At 46.8% G+C, this 16,343-nt stretch overlaps 2 long non-coding RNA genes and 1 pseudogene across 2 annotated transcripts in view; 1 reads left to right on the top strand and 2 right to left on the bottom strand.

Annotated features, from left to right (window-relative positions):
• The window catches only part of LOC143363142 (uncharacterized), a 412,518-nt gene extending 405,920 nt beyond the window's left edge, over window positions 1-6,598 (top strand). Inside the window, exon 2 of the long non-coding RNA XR_013083752.1 lies at window positions 6,296-6,598. This is a non-coding gene — a long non-coding RNA (uncharacterized LOC143363142). The remainder of the gene's footprint in view (window positions 1-6,295) is intronic.
• Window positions 1-16,343, bottom strand: part of LOC143363148 (uncharacterized) — an 839,400-nt gene that overhangs the window by 156,360 nt on the left and 666,697 nt on the right. The gene's annotated exons all lie outside the window — the stretch shown is intronic.
• LOC143363176 (5.8S ribosomal RNA) lies at window positions 6,589-6,744 on the bottom strand (annotated as a pseudogene).

Raw genomic sequence — 16,343 nt, 5'->3', positions numbered from 1 at the left:
CATAGTTGTTTGCCAGAATCGAATCATTGTATCTGTTGGGAAATTGGATCTTCGAGTTGGTCGGTGGTGAATAAAATGGAGTTTGTATTTAAACACTTATATATATTCAACTGATAGTCAACTGCGTTTCTTAATACACTTATATATTCCGTTGGTTAACCAGCAATCTATGCCTTCTCTCGTCGTCACCGCTGGACGCTCACACACACAGACACTCACGCACGCGCCGCGCGCTTGTCGCTTTTCCTAAGTTTAGTTTGTGCCGACAGGTGTCGTCACCTACCTCATTTACACAAACATAAAAACAGTATACGAATTTACTATATACTAACACGCCTCCTTAAATTTGTATATATTTAAAAATATAACTATAAACTATGACTAAATTATATAACTATAATATAAAGTAATATTTCTGTGTGCACTAATTTATCGTAAATTCAACGCATCTCTATTTTTGATGAATTTTGCTTTGTTCAGACTTTTAGTTAACATATCTGCTAAGTTGTTCTCGGAATCGATCTTTACAATAACAATAATACCCTTTTGATAATTTTCATTTATAAAATGATATTGGATTTCAATATGCTTCGAATTTTTGGTGAAATTGCCAAACTTCCCTATTGCTATTGCGCCGCTGTTATCTTCGTATATCCTAACTGGTTTGACAATGTTTAATTCAAATACATCATTTAGCAAGTTTCTAACAAATAATATTTCGCTTACAGCTTCAGACATTGCTATGTATTCGGCAAAAGTTGAGTTCTTTGCGACGGTGTTTTGTTTCTTTGTTTTCCAATGTATTAAGTTTCCGAATACTCTTATAATATAACCTGTTGTTGATTTTCGGTCTATCTTGTCGCCTGCGTGATCTGAGTCAACCATACAATCAAGTTTTTCATTGTTTTTATATCTGTCAGAGTAGATTAGTTTCAAGTTACTGGTTTTAACTAAGTATTTTAGAATTCTAAGTGCATACTTATAGTGGGTCTTACTGTAACAGCTTTGAAATCTGCTCATGTAATTTACGCTGTACGAGATATCGGGTCTCGTACCAGTGCTAACGTATAATAATTCGCCAATTAAATTTCGGTATTTTATTCGCTGATCGACTTCTGTAGCTGGATCAATTCTTAGACTAGTCTCCATTGGAGTGTCATACAATCTATTTTCGTTTACGTTGTATTTTTCCGACAAGGATAGAATATATTTTTTCTGACTCAACGTCATTTGGTTTCTATTTTTATTATAGTTTACTTCTATACCTATGTATTCTTTTATTTCTCCTAGATCTTTCATGATAAATTTATTCATCAATTTGGATTTTATCTCATCAATTTTTGTCTTTTCTTTGCAGCATATCAACAGGTCATCAACAAAAACGAGTAAATATATTCTATCTTCATTGGATCTGTTTACATACAGACAGTAATCATATTCGCTTCTTATAAAACCTAATTTTTGTGCATATTTGTTAAAGCACTCGTACCAAGCTCTGGGGCTTTCCTTTAGTCCATATAGCGATTTATTTAATTTGCACACCTTATTTTCACCTGTCTCGTAACCCATCGGTTGATGAATATATACTTCTGATTTTACTGTACCGTTAAGAAACGCGGTTTCAATGTGTCCATTTGTTCTATGTACATATTTTTGAAACAACTATAGCTTAAGAGAATTTTTAGGGTTTGCATCTTGCCCACCGGTGAATAAACATTTTCTATAAAGTCTCTTTGTTGAAACCCTCGAGCTACGAGTCTGGCTTTATAAGTGTTATCATTTTTCTTCTTATATATCCACTTAACATCTAGTATTTTCTTACCCAATGGTCTATCGACAATTTGCCAGGTATTATGTTTGTTTAAAGATTTTATCTCATTATCCATGGCTTTTTGCCATTCCCTGCTCTCTTTTGAGTTCATCGCCTCCTCGAAATTATCGGGAACATTGGCGTTCGCATAATGTACGTAAATGAAGTGACTAATTGGGTTTCCATATCTCTCAACTGGAGTCTTTTCCCTTTTAGATTTTCTTTTGACCTGTAGATTGTTTTTATCTTTATCCGAATTCTTTCCAATTTCATGGCTAAGACTTCTAAAGTTGGCTTTATTAGTTTCAGTATCACTTTCAGTGGTTTCACTTTCAGTGTCAGTCTCTCTCTCTCTTTCAATATCGTTAGTATTTGTTTTTACATTACTCCTATCAGAATTTTCATCACAGTCATCGTCGTACTCGCCGAATTCACTGTCTGAATCGACATTAAAAGTATTCGTTTTTAATTTCTCGAGACAAACCAGTTCACTGTCTTCTTCGATTATTTTCACATGTCTTGCATTGATAATTTTGTTCTCCAATAAAACTCGGTAACTGTTTTTATTATAACCTATCAATATGCCTACTTTGGCTTTATCATCCCATTTACTCTGCCTTTTGGCTTCGGGGATTCTCACAAATACCTTACTACCGTATATTTTCAAGTTTTTTACATTTGGCTTTTTACCTGTCAGAATTTCATACGGTGTTTTGTTGAGTTTGGTATTTGCTAATGTACGGTTCTTAAGGTAGGACACAGTTTTCATTATTTCTGGCCAGTATATTCTATGTATCTTGGCTTCGCGTAGTAGACATCTGCCTACATCCATCGCCGTTCTGTTGAATCTTTCTGCTACGCCGTTGAGCTGATGAACGTAAGGAGGACATGGCAATAATTCAATGCCCTTATATTGGATAAATTTGTAGATGACGTGATTCAGATACTCACGTCCGTTATCGCACTGTATTTTCTTTACCTTTTTTCCGAATTGATTTTCTACTAAATTTACATATTCTATAAAACAACTGGCTGTTTCCGATTTACTTCTAATACAAAAGATTTTGCTACACTTGCTGTAGTCATCGATGAAAGTTAGGAAATATTTTTCGCCACCGTAGCCTCTTGTGCTGTGTGGTCCATTTAAATCAGTGTGAATTAGTTCTAAGATGTCATTCGACTCCATCCTATCATTATCAAACGGTACGTTGGGCATTTTGCTTTGTATGCAGTTCGCGCATTTTAAATCATTGTTTTCCAGTTTCTCTGGCAGGCCAGTTAATAATTTATCTTTAACTAATTTATCCAGATATTTGAAATTTACGTGGCCCAGTGCTCTGTGCCATTTTTCTTTATCCGTTAGCTGGGTTACATTTGCATAAATGCTCTCGTCCATATTTCTATATATAAAACTTTTCATTCTATATAGACCATTTTCTACATTAGCTAAAGCTACTAGATCTCTCTTGTTGTTATAAATTTTTGCAGTATCATTTTTTGTAGTTATCGTACAGTTGGTCGCTATTTTAGAGACACTAAGTAAATTTTCGCTTAGACCTGGCACATAATAAACCTTATTCAATTCAACTAAATTATAATCCTTGTAAGATTTGAAATACATTTTGAGTTTACCTAACTTAGTGGCCTTTAACCTTTTTCCATCGGGCAAATTTACATCAATTGGGTTTTTTAATCTTTCATATTCTTGAAATAAATTTTCATTATTTATTAAGTGGTCGGTGCACCCACTGTCTAACAGCCATTTGACTTCTAATTTATTTTCAGTATCGCATTCAATGTTGTCATCATTTATTTTGCTTACCATGTTTGCCTTAGCTGAATTTTCTTTTCGATGATCAAGTTGAGTCGCCCACGATGCTATGCTGTTGTCTTGATTTTGACCTGTAGCTTCACCTTGCTGATACGATGCTCCTCGACCTTGTCCGCGACTTCTGTTGCCCCTGGAATTTCCTCGCTGTGAGCCTCGTCCTCGTCCTTGACTATGATATGTTGCTCGTCCTCGTTCTTGTCTAGGATATGTTGATCGTCCTCGCGACATTTGGTTACCTCTGATCTGGTTTTGATTGAATGGTCTCCAGCACTCCTTCTTGAAATGGCCTTCTCTTCCACAGTTATAGCAGATGCCTTTGATGTTGGCATTGAACGTACTTACATTCTTTCTCTTTTCACTATCTATTTTTGTTAAATTTTTTTCAAATATTTTAGTTTTAACAAACTCTAGAGTTTTTTGTTCTTCGGGGACTAAATCAATATAATCACCTATGTGACTATAATTTGGAGGCAATGCTCTTATTATATATTTAATTTTTTCTTCCTCTGTAAGTGTACCACCAGCTGTTATCAACTTGTTACATCCTTGTTCAAATGCAATGAAGAATTCATCAACTGTTTCGTAGTTTTTCAACTTCACATTGTCTAAACTGTCCCTGCAAATGATTTGCAAAGCAGTAGATTTATTTATATACATGCTGTCAAATTTTTTTAGCATGGCATAGCACTTTCACAACCACTGATGTATTCTAATTGGGTGTCAGATACGGAATTTATTAAGATTGCTTTAGCCTTAAGGCTGGCTTTTTTCCAGTTTTCTGCATCATCAGTGTTTGTTCTTTGACGCAGTACCTGCTCTTTGCAGTCTTTAAATTCGAGATTTGTTAGCAATCTGAATTTCCAATTTTGATAGTTACTTCCCTCAAAAATGTGATATTTCAATTCGTCCATGCTGGTAGCCATTTCAGGTGCTTGTTCTTGAACTGTAGTCTCCAGAATCGTTTTTACATTACCAAATTCTTCTTGATCTTCCTTAGTTTGACTGGTGTGTGGTATTACTAAGTTGATTTTATTTTCACTTGAGTTTTCTGTTTTTGTGTCTCCTTTTGTTTCGGAGTCACTATCACTCTCACTTTTTGGGGGTGAATCCTTTAGAAAACCAAACACCTATATAACAGTTCAATAATTCACCATTTGCCGACCGCGTGGCATGTAATTTTGTATCCTCTTAGATCTTATTCACAAATTATTAATTTTATTGTTTCTTATAACTCTTGTAATTTTATTGAATGTATACTTCACGATCTTATTTATATTTTTCAGTTTACATCCACCTCTTTGAGTCATAGACTTCTTTCTTTCTTGTCACCACATGTTTTACATAACCTTTCACCATCTTCCGACGCAACCAACGAAACCACGCTCTGCTACCATGTTGGGAAATTGGATCTTCGAGTTGGTCGGTGGTGAATAAAATGGAGTTTGTATTTAAACACTTATATATATTTAACTGATAGTCAACTGCGTTTCTTAATACACTTATATATTCCGTTGGTTAACCAGCAATCTATGCCTTCTCTCGTCGTCACCGCTGGACGCTCACACACACAGACACTCACGCACGCGCCGCGCGCTTGTCGCTTTTCCTAAGTTTAGTTTGTGCCGACAGGTGTCGTCACCTACCTCATTTACACAAACATAAAAACAGTATACGAATTTACTATATACTAACAGTATCCTTATCAGGTATTGTTGACAAGGATTTACCTTTAAGGATAGTTTTAAGGCATCTGCATGGGTTCTTTTTCCAGGCTCGCTGTGTGATGGCGTACTCGGCACGCCGAGCTTGCCGCCTGGTTTGAGTTCGACTTGAAGGCAGCTTTGATGGTCTTTTTGTTTTCGACGCCAGTGGGAACGTCTGTAGTAAATAAATCTCTAGTTCTAGAGATATTGTTTCCTTCCTACCGGTAAATGTGAGCATATTCGCTCCAACTGATCGGCATGGAACTCCGACCCCATTAGGGGCTCCATGCTTGCGAACATGTCGAGTATTGAGGTAAGCAGGCCGGTTTGTGACTCATGCTGTAGCGAGTCTTGTTCTGTGTTACAGCACTGAGCCTCATCAGCTCTCTCCATTTCAGATATAATCTGGAGGACTTTTTCCTTATGGGCCTGCTTCCTCCTTTGGCCTTTAATGGATTCGAGGGTTCTGTTTGCGAAGAGAGGTGTCAATGCCTTATTTATGAATTTTTCACCCTCTAGGACCAGACGTGCCTCCTCGCGAGCCAGGAGAGCCGATTCTTCGACACTCCACTGCGCTTTCTTGCTTTCGATGTTTGCAAGCAATCTTTCATCATTCCAGTTTTTGTGGGCACGTTGTTCGTGTACACCTCGTCCTCTTGCGTTCAGGAGAATTTTTCCACAGCCGGGATACCGACATAGACGGGGATCGTCAGCGTTTGGTCTAACTTCCTCGGGTGTCGGGTTGGTTGAGCCTGAGGGCCCTCCAACAAAATTAATTTCATCCGAGGCTTGTTCGTTAGTTTCAGGGCCGACAAGTTACAGTCCAGAGGGCTGGCAATCCCCAAGACCGTTTTTCGCAGAGGCAGTACTTAGCTTCCCCCCCGAGGGGGGTACTAGCAGCGGGACCCACGAGAAGGGGACTGCTTGCTAACTAAGACTCCCGGTTAAGAGAGTCATAGTTACTCCCGCCGTTTGCCCGCGCTTTTTTGAATTTCTTCACGTTGACATTCAGAGCACTGGGCAGAAATCACATTGCGTCAACACCCGTGGGGGCCATCGCAATGCTTTGTTTTAATTAGACAGTCGGATTCCCCTAGTCCGTGCAAGTTCTGAGCTGAGCGTTGAATGGCGGCCGAAGAGGACGACCGTTCTAGACGGAAGCCTCGCAGCAAGGAAGATCCGCGGGAGGCCAAGGCACGGGACCGAGCTCGGATTCCCATCAATGTGTTCACCTCGCCCAGGCCCGGCACGTCAGCCAGACGTGGTCCAGGAATTGTATCCGTAGACCGCAATGTGCGTTCGAAATGTCGATGTTCATGTGTCCTGCAGTTCACACGTTGACGCGCAATTAGCTGCGTTCTTCATGGACCCACGAGCTAAGCGATCCACCGTTCAGGGTAATCGTATAATTTGATTTATAATCAATATATAATTATGTCTCTTGTTCTGCGGTTCATAAGAACGCCGATACCTGAAAGCTCCAACTAGCGCGCGAAGGAGATTCAGGCGTCGTTTTTAAGGACGACACACGATCGTCCGTATAAACGGAAACCGTCGCGAGTACGCGATGCAATGCGCACACGTATCCGACGGCCGGGCGGAAAATACATTGAAAAACCTTTAAAGTGGAAAACACAGAAGGAGAATTCACAAAACGACGGGGATCATAGACAACCCGATACTGGATCCCGACACTTCTCCTCCTCTTCTCTTATTGTAGAATGAACTCGATAACAAGCGGACTTCACAGCCGGCTCTGGCCGTGCGCGATCGTTCGTCCCAAGCTCTTGTGCGCTGTATTATCGCCACACAGAGAGTAGAGTGTCAGCATCACACAGCTTTACGCGAGCTACGCAGCCGGTCCTCTCGGAACACATTTCCAATTGTGCACGGAGAACGATTATTCGATACTAGCGGACTTCACAGCCGGCTCTGGTCGTGCGCGATCGTTCGTCCCAAGCTCTTGTGCACTGTATTATCGCCACACAGAGAGTAGAGTGTCAAAAATCGCACACAGCTTTAAAATGCAAGCTTCACAGCCGGTCCTCTCGAATATACGTGTGCGTCAACGAACACGCATGCGGCGACGTTTTGTGCTCTATGTTATACGCGAACTCGATAAATAGAGCGGGACTCACAGCCGGCTCTGGCAGCGGTCATTCGTCCCACGCTCGTGTGTGCGCTATTGCCACACAGAGTAGGGTGTCAGACTCACGCAGCTTTAAAAGCGAGCTTCACAGCCGGTCCTTCTCTCATCCTATTCCTCGACGTTCGTGACAGAACACAACGCGTTCACCGCAAGTTTTCCACAGGCTACCCTGTTCTTGTCCTCTCTTTCTCTAGAGGAGAGACAACACCACCGTTTCCAATGGACGTATCTCGGACACCACAGGCGAAGACCGAGGAAGCGCGATATGTGGATTCGAATCGACGCTTACATCCCTGTTCTTGCGACCGTAATTGTCCATATAATTGTCGAGAGCCTACACACAGGCAGACCAATGGCGTATATTATAGTTGTTTGGGATCGAGCCTTTAAGAGAAGGGTTGAAGGACCACTGTGTAGGCGGGCACGGTTAGAGGAAAACTCGGAACTGCACGAGAACACTTTATTTTACCGGCTCGCGGTTCGTCAACACGAACGTTCTCTACACAGAAATGTATAAGTACGCAAATAAACAGTATGAATTATACCAGCTAATCTGATTATTCCCTGTAGCGAGCAGAGAATCACGATAAGATTAACCCCTTCTAAGGACGGGTCCCACGACGCACGAAGCCCTTAGAACCAAGAAAAACCGAACCGAACCGAACTGCTTTGCAAGAGCGTTGAAGATCGACAGACGTATTGAATCACTTCGGAGATCGGCGAGCGGTCTCCTAGCACCGCCGGAACGATGACTTGCCGAATTTGAACTCGGGCCAATAGAATTTCTATTATCGCGTCGATAATCGATCCGACGGTGACGGCCTATCACGCGGGGCGCTGAGAATAGACCCGCGATCTCGCGAAGACGAGCTAGGAAACCAATGGCCGTGCGGCGTTCGCACGTCACGCTCCGCCAATCCCAAACAATAGTATACACGTCTCTTTGACACGAGGTATTTTTATCAAAGAGAACACGATCCATCAGGTGGCGGGTGAAAAACATCGATTCGTAACGACGGGTATTTCTATATTCGTGGTTAAGCTATAACATTCAGCGTCCGACGGGAAACCGCACCCTATTGATCGTTCGAGTTTGCAATGTGAACGTCGGTGACGATTCCCGAAGACCCGAAGTACAGCTCTTCGCACTCACTCCCCAATACAAGTAAACGATGCGATGCTCCACCTTCACGCAAGCACCGTCTGTTTCCTCGTGTGTCATTCTCATTGAGATCTTTCGTCCCATTGTCGAAAGAGTGCATATATTATATATTGCCGTGTTTGTGCACAAATGGTCTGGCGGGCTCTCTGCGCCTTAATTTTGGCCAACAATGTGGCGCGAACGGACGGGAGAATCGTACGCTTTGAGTAACTATGTACTCCATGCGCAACTATGACCTCCACACGTAAGCCGTTGCATGGGGAGTAGTTCGTCGCTATACACATCCCCTACTCCCCTTTTTCTTTATTTTCTCATCATACGATGATTACACAGGAGAGTGAATTCCTTTTATTATAACCTTGTACTCTCCTGTTGGTCTTTTCTGTGTGCTTTGAAAGCATTTTTGTATGTATATATATATTGTCACGTTGCCCTGATTTCCTGGCCCGTCTGACGGGAGAAAACCTGGGCAACGGCGGGTTTTTATAGACCGTGAGGCCGGGCCACGCTCGGCCGCGCGATACGTGGTCCACCCGTGACAAAAGGTATCCCGTAGGCTCGATTTTCCGACGGATCTTATACGGTTCGGAGCTGGAAACGGACGCCAGACACTCGCAAGTGTCACACGAACAATTCGTAATGAACGCGAGACGCGAATTACGATACCGAACCTACGAGAAGCGCGCGAGGGCCTGAATAGCGGCAGCCTGGGCCAGGATCCTACGCGGAGGGAATACGGGACGTTTCCCGCGGCGGAAAGGTTTCTCACAATGAAGCGTACACGAGTTAGGGGCTTCGAGTTAACATTTATTTCGTCCGGTTTTTACAAGGAGCTGCCGGGATCGCCCGGCAGCGGTGTAATCGAAGCCCGCGCGGTTTTACAAATTTGTACGGCGGTTGGGCGGTAGCTCGCGCTATTTGCACCCGGATATGCTTTCTCACGCGTCGAACCCGATCGCGGGCGCGATGTACGGCAGCCTCTATCGACAATTAGCCGGTCGAGAAGCGACCGGATTCCGATGAAATACGCGGCAGCAAATTCGAAATGACTGTGGCCGTCGGAAGTAGCCGGAAACGGCGATAAGGTTTTCGTCGCGTCGTCCCACCGTGGGACGTCCCCAGATTGGATTCGCCAAAAATCGGTAACGATACGGGCCCCCCGTCCGTTCACCGACCGACGGCCTCACCCCCTTCTCGATTCTAGTCTGATCGCGATTCACGGCGAGCGAGGACACGTCTTAAATTCGACTCGAAGTCCGGCCGATTCGCAAAAACGCTACCGAGCCAACGCGAAAATCATAGTATTGCGGAAAAACCTGGTCGGCACTTACCACGCGGCACGTGGCTTCCTAATCGCTTCGGTCTCTCTTTACGGCAGCTCTGGGCTCCCTAGCGGCTTTGATTTTTCGGGATTCGGCAGCTCTTTCAATCCCTACGTCTCGGCAGCTCTTTCAATCCCTACGTCTCGGCAGCAGTGACGATGTTCAAAATTACTGTATGATTTACGCACTCGTAAAACGACTAACCCGGACTCGTTTCGGCAGCACAGTGCCCTACTTCGCGAAGACTCGCTAACGCGGAAGCGAGGCGTCCCCCACTATCCTACTTTTCCCTGCTCCCGCGCGACGCTCGAACCTATCGCTTGCTCTCGCGCGGCAGGGCCGCGCCCGGCGGTACGCGGCCCTCGGCTACGGATCCATCGGCCAACGCTTTCCTGGTGACATGCGTTGATTGGCCGCTTCCCTTGGAGACAGACAGCGTGCCATTCCCTCGACGGGTGCGTGTAGCTTTTCGGGACGAGGCGGCGACGAGGTCGAGATGATGTACGCCTCAGACCCGTAATTCCTCGGCGGCGCCTCCGGGTTGGTAGGCCCGGGCTCGGTGTCCTCCTCGTTGACTTCCTGCAGGGCGTCCTCCGTAGCCGTCCCCCGAACGTTTTACCTCCGGGTTTTCCGCGTCCCTGGGAGGAGGGAAAAGGATCCGGGTCCCCCTGGGACCCGGACACGGTCCTGCAACTTCGTGTCGCGCCAAATGGCGCGGCATTCAAACCGCGTCAATATCCAACCTGGGATCTCGGACGCTTCCAGGGAGATCGATCACGACCACCGTTATCGCGGCGGTGCTGCCAAAGGGCGGCCCGGTCTTTCGATCTAAGATCTGAGGGACGTGGACAACTTTGCCACGTCACAATATATATATTCATGGATCTGGCAGATGTTTGATTTGTGATGATCCTTCCGCAGGTTCACCTACGGAAACCTTGTTACGACTTTTACTTCCTCTAAATGATCAAGTTTGGTCATCTTCCCGGCAACATCGGCAATGCCGAAACATTGCCGCGTACTAGTCCGAAGACCTCAGTAAATCATTCAATCGGTAGTAGCGACGGGCGGTGTGTACAAAGGGCAGGGACGTAATCAACGCGAGCTTATGACTCGCGCTTACTGGGAATTCCTCGTTCATGGGGAATAATTGCAAGCCCCAATCCCTAGCACGAAGGAGGTTCAACGGGTTACCCGGGCCTTTCGGCCAGGAAAAACACGCTGATTCCTTCAGTGTAGCGCGCGTGCGGCCCAGAACATCTAAGGGCATCACAGACCTGTTATTGCTCAATCTCGTGCGGCTAGAAGCCGCCTGTCGCTCTAAGAAGATTTGTTTGTACGTTGGTAGTAAAAACCCACCGACAGAAGCCGGGGGCCTTCGAGATACCATAGTTACGTCTATTTAGCAGGCTAGAGTTTCGTTCGTTATCGGAATTAACCAGACAAATCGCTCCACCAACTAAGAACGGCCATGCACCACCACCCACCGAATCAAGAAAGAGCTATCAATCTGTGTATCGGAAAAGGTCGCCGGCCGAACGATACTTAGAATGAGGAGGAGCCGGAATCGCACAGCGGTGTGCGTCGAAGTTGAGTGAAAAGGAGTCTGTGACGAACACGTGTATTTGGATGAAATTGGACTATATTTTTGAACTGTATGTGAAACTGTACGAACACTGTACTTTGAAATATACAATAAATATGTACACGAATAACGCGTTGATTAGCGAGTTGAAACCAACGATTAGGAAGAGCGCAGAGAAACAGGACCGAGTCGCACCACGGTTGCACAGCGAAGAGGAAGCTGAATTCGGAGAGCGACCGAATCTGCCGTCCTGGAAGTCGCGTATTGGTCCTTTTTGGATCACGCGATGATCCATGATCGATCATTGGGTCGCGATCGATGGATCCCGAGGGGAAAGACGGGGGTAACGCGAGCTGGCGCAACGACTTTCCGCGAGGCCGCGTTCGGTGGCCGACGTCACGGCGGGGCAAGAGGAGCGCGAGACGAAAACCCCACCGCGAACGTTCGCGCGACCGCGAACAATCTGTCAATCCTTCCGGTGTCCGGGCCTGGTGAGGTTTCCCGTGTTGAGTCAAATTAAGCCGCAGGCTCCACTCCTGGTGGTGCCCTTCCGTCAATTCCTTTAAGTTTCAGCTTTGCAACCATACTTCCCCCGGAACCCAAAAGCTTTCGTTTCCCGGAAGCTGCCCGCCGAGTCATCGTAGGAACTTCGGCGGATCGCTAGCTGGCATCGTTTATGGTTAGAACTAGGGCGGTATCTGATCGCCTTCGAACCTCTAACTTTCGTCCCAGATTAATGAAAACATTTTTGGCAAATGCTTTCGCTTCTGTCCGTCTTGCGACGATCCAAGAATTTCACCTATAATGTCGCAATACGAATGCCCCCATCTGTCCCAATTAATCATTACCTCGGGGCTCCGAAAACCAACAAAATAGAACCGATGTCCTATTCCATTATTCCATGCACACAGTATTCAGGCGAAGATAGCCTACTTTGAGCACTCTAATTTGTTCAAAGTAAACGTACCGGCCTACCTCGACACTCAGTGAAGAGCACCGCGATGGGATATTAGTTGGACCGCCCCGTGAAGAGCAAGCCCACCGGTAGGACGTACCACATAATGCCAGTTAAACACCGCGAGCGGTGAACCGACTCTGTGACACACAGATTCAACTACGAGCTTTTTAACCACAACAACTTTAATATACGCTATTGGAGCTGGAATTACCGCGGCTGCTGGCACCAGACTTGCCCTCCAATGGATCCTCGTTAAAGGATTTAAAGTGTACTCATTCCGATTACTACAGATAAATTTTAACATTTCTATGTTATTTTACACAAAATAACCAACTTTTCATAATTCACCGAACTTTGAAAATTTGTCTAAGTCCCACCGCTAAGGGGAAACTTTTTCCGTATCGGTCCTAGACGATTTTCGACGTGATATCACTGTAATATAGACGGTTTCTAACACTATATACCATAACACCAAACTCGCTACTACTATTATTTACCGAGTTATTAGCAAATAATGGACGGATGTACTACTCCGTCGACACAACTCTGGAAATTTTTCTAAGTCCCACCGCTAAGAGGAAACTTTTTCCGTATCGGTTGCAACGAGACACGTACGTCTCGTTGCGAGCGAGTTTGCAACCATGCCCGCACCAATCACCGACTAGGACCAGCCGCGCGCCAGTCCGCGAATCCGGCCCGGGCGCGGACCAATCGACGTGTACCGAAGATTCGCGAACGAGCACACGAGGTCCGCGCTCGGGCTATAAAGATCGCGACGAAACCACCCGAGAGCGGAGTTGCTCTGGAGCAGCTCTCGGGCGAACACCCAAGCCCAGATCCTCTCGCAGCCGCGCAGAATCGTGCTAGCCTCGGTATACTACCGGACGAACACGCCGAAGCGCTGGGACCGGCCGAGGCGTACGTGGGTTTACGTTCCATACGCCGAAACCGAGACCGCGAATAGGTTCTGGGAGGCAGTCGATCGACGGCCTGCTCTTTTCAGAGCACCGTAGTTTCGACACTCCGGACCGTCATCCCCCACTCCTCGGACCCGTTCCCGCATCCCGCGCTCCTGACCGGAGATTCCGCGCCGCGCTCCAGGAGTCTAGTCTCCCACCGACCGCAGCAGCGTGTCGAGCTCGCCTCACGGTATACTACCGGGGACGAGCGACCTCGCCGGTTTCGAGTCGTAGACACTAGGTTTACGTCTGCGTCTACGTACTCGAGCCGCGGCCGCGCGGGGACGAGAAACGGAGCGTTCCGCGAATCCCACAAATCCTCTCCGCGCCCCGCGAGCCCAGCCGACGCAGGAAACGTCACCGATTCACGATCTTTTGCTGGGCCGCGGCCGTTCCGATCACCTCGCCGAGGCGACCGCGCGACGGGAATCGTGGGGGTTCGGGACCGCGCCGAGAACGCCCGATCGCCGTGCCGACGCCAGGCGAGCCCGACTCGCCCCGCGTTCCCCGCACCATCGTACCGCGCACCGTACCGAACACGACTCCGGTTTTCTGCCGCCGTCCACCGACAGACGGCGCCCACCGCGACACTCCGGACCACCGATACCAGTACCAGTACCGGAGATAACGACGCTCCGCGTATAGATTAGGATTAAGCCCGCGTTAGTAGGAGATAAGTGCGCTAGATTTAGGTGTTCTACCGATTGGGTTAAGCTCGCGTCATTCGGCAATAATTACGTTAGATTCGCGTCGTTACCGGGCGTCCACACTCACAGTTTATTTTGTTTCTTTGTAACCAGGCCGGCCGAGAGATAGGCTCCCGCCGAGACTCCGTCGCCGGACCAACGGGGAATCCGGCCGACCGAGATTAATAATAAACTATTATCATTTCTTTTTATTTTAATTGAGCGTTTCTCATTTAGTCACCTTGTCCCCCCTCCCCAAAGAACCCTGGCCGCTGAGCCAATCCGGGGAGGGCTCGCACGCCTCGCCGCGCTCCACGCAACGAGGCATGCACCGTTACACGGTCCTAGACGATTTTCGACGTGATATCACTGTAATATAGACGGTTTCTAACAATATATATCATAACACCAAACTCGCTACTACTATTATTTACCGAGTTATTAGCAAATAATGGACGGATGTACTACTGCGTCGGACGTTGGACGAAAATTTTTCTAAGTCCCACCGCTAAGAGGATGTCACGTTCCCGTGCATTTCATGCAGGAAACGCAACGATTTGGCCGAAAGTCGCCCAGAAGACACACTTTCGACGCTCCTGCCTGACGCTGAACGCGGCTAACCCCCACCACTCGCGTGCCGCTGACCCCAATAGCTCTGTCTCTCGCACCAACACATAGTACCTCTCTCTCGCACGCGCAGCGTTCACTATAGTAGCTCTGTCTCACTCGCACCCACGGTCAGCATAGTCCCGCGTTCTCACTCGCACACGCGGCTATCGCTTTCTCTCTCGCACCCGCGGCCAGTACCGGTTTGCGTCCCCCTCACAAGAGCGTTCCCCGCTACGCTTCATTCACACAGGAACGATCCCGTTATATTTCATTCATAAGCTTTCACGTACATCTCTCTCGCACCCGTGAAGCTTGCACGATGCGTTCTCACTCGTATGTTACGCGCCACCTAGAGTCTCGCGCTCAGTAAACATACAAACATATATATGTAAAGAAAGTGTACTTTCTTGAGCCGAATGCGTCGAATCTCGCGCGAGTGAGATACCGGTAGAAGCGGTAGAAAGAGATAGAGAGAAGAGACATATAAGATAGGGCACGTGTGAGAAACTGACGGCGAGTAGAACTGTGAGTCGAACTCAGGGTAAAACTATTAGAGAGAAGTTGAGAGAAGACCAAAGAAAGATAAATTAATTAACTTTAATTGTCGTTTCTTTGATTTTCAGGTGAGCGTGTAAATAATGTAAATAGTAACCTAATGTACAAAAAAATAAATAACGAAAAACTTTGATTTTCAGAGAAACAAATTCTAGTTGATTATTATTTGAAATTCCTCAATTAATTGTCTTATATATATACATATATTAATTCATATAAATATACTGTGACGTTGCACAAACCACGTCGCCCTTCGGCGCCCCTAATAACCGAACGAAGGGACCGGACTGCCCGAAAACAGCGTTGTCGCGAATAGAACCACGGCTCGATGGGTTAGGAAGCGCTCCCCGAGGAACTCCCGAATCGACAGGAAACTCGCACTTTCACCCTTTCGCGCGCGCCGAGCCCGGCAAGTTTCAGGTAGGCGAACGGCACCCCGGTATCCAGCCGACCTGAGGAAAGGGCACAGCGCTTCGCGGGACCACCTACGCCAAACCATGGCCAATACGAAAATCCGGTGCACCGGTAATAACGAGGAATGGGCGACGCCACACACGGGCCAGACAACCCGGAGGTGACGAAGCGGGACGAAGGCCCCTGTCGACCAACCGACAATCTATTTCGCGGTCCTGCCGTCGCCTCACCTAGCCAATTGCAAGAGGCCTCGGCGAGGGTGGTGTAGGGGCCCCCCCTCTCCATACCGGGGCAGATCGCAGATCTACCCCGCGTTTCTATTTCGGAATGATTTTCGCGTAAGGTCTGGGGCCCAAGGACCCGACGTAGGCACGATCCTGCGAGTTACGAATTTCGCGCCAGTCGCGCGCCCTATTAGAGGAAAAGCCGGACTACGGCAAGGAGTGGGGATGCGAGGACCCTGCCGTAACGCGAACGGACTAGGCCGAATTACTGTCGCGGTGACTTCCGTACTGAGTCGCATCCAGAAAACTACCGAACTAGCCCGGACCGCCGTGTAGCTTGTACTACCGAAATTCGTTCCGATTATCGTACACGCGA

The sequence above is a fragment of the Halictus rubicundus genome, unplaced genomic scaffold (assembly GCF_050948215.1).
Source record: "Halictus rubicundus isolate RS-2024b unplaced genomic scaffold, iyHalRubi1_principal scaffold0025, whole genome shotgun sequence".
In the NCBI taxonomy this organism is placed as follows: domain Eukaryota; kingdom Metazoa; phylum Arthropoda; class Insecta; order Hymenoptera; family Halictidae; genus Halictus; species Halictus rubicundus.
The sequence above is the reverse complement of the archived record's forward strand: the minus strand, read 5'-3'. Positions and strand labels throughout refer to the sequence as shown.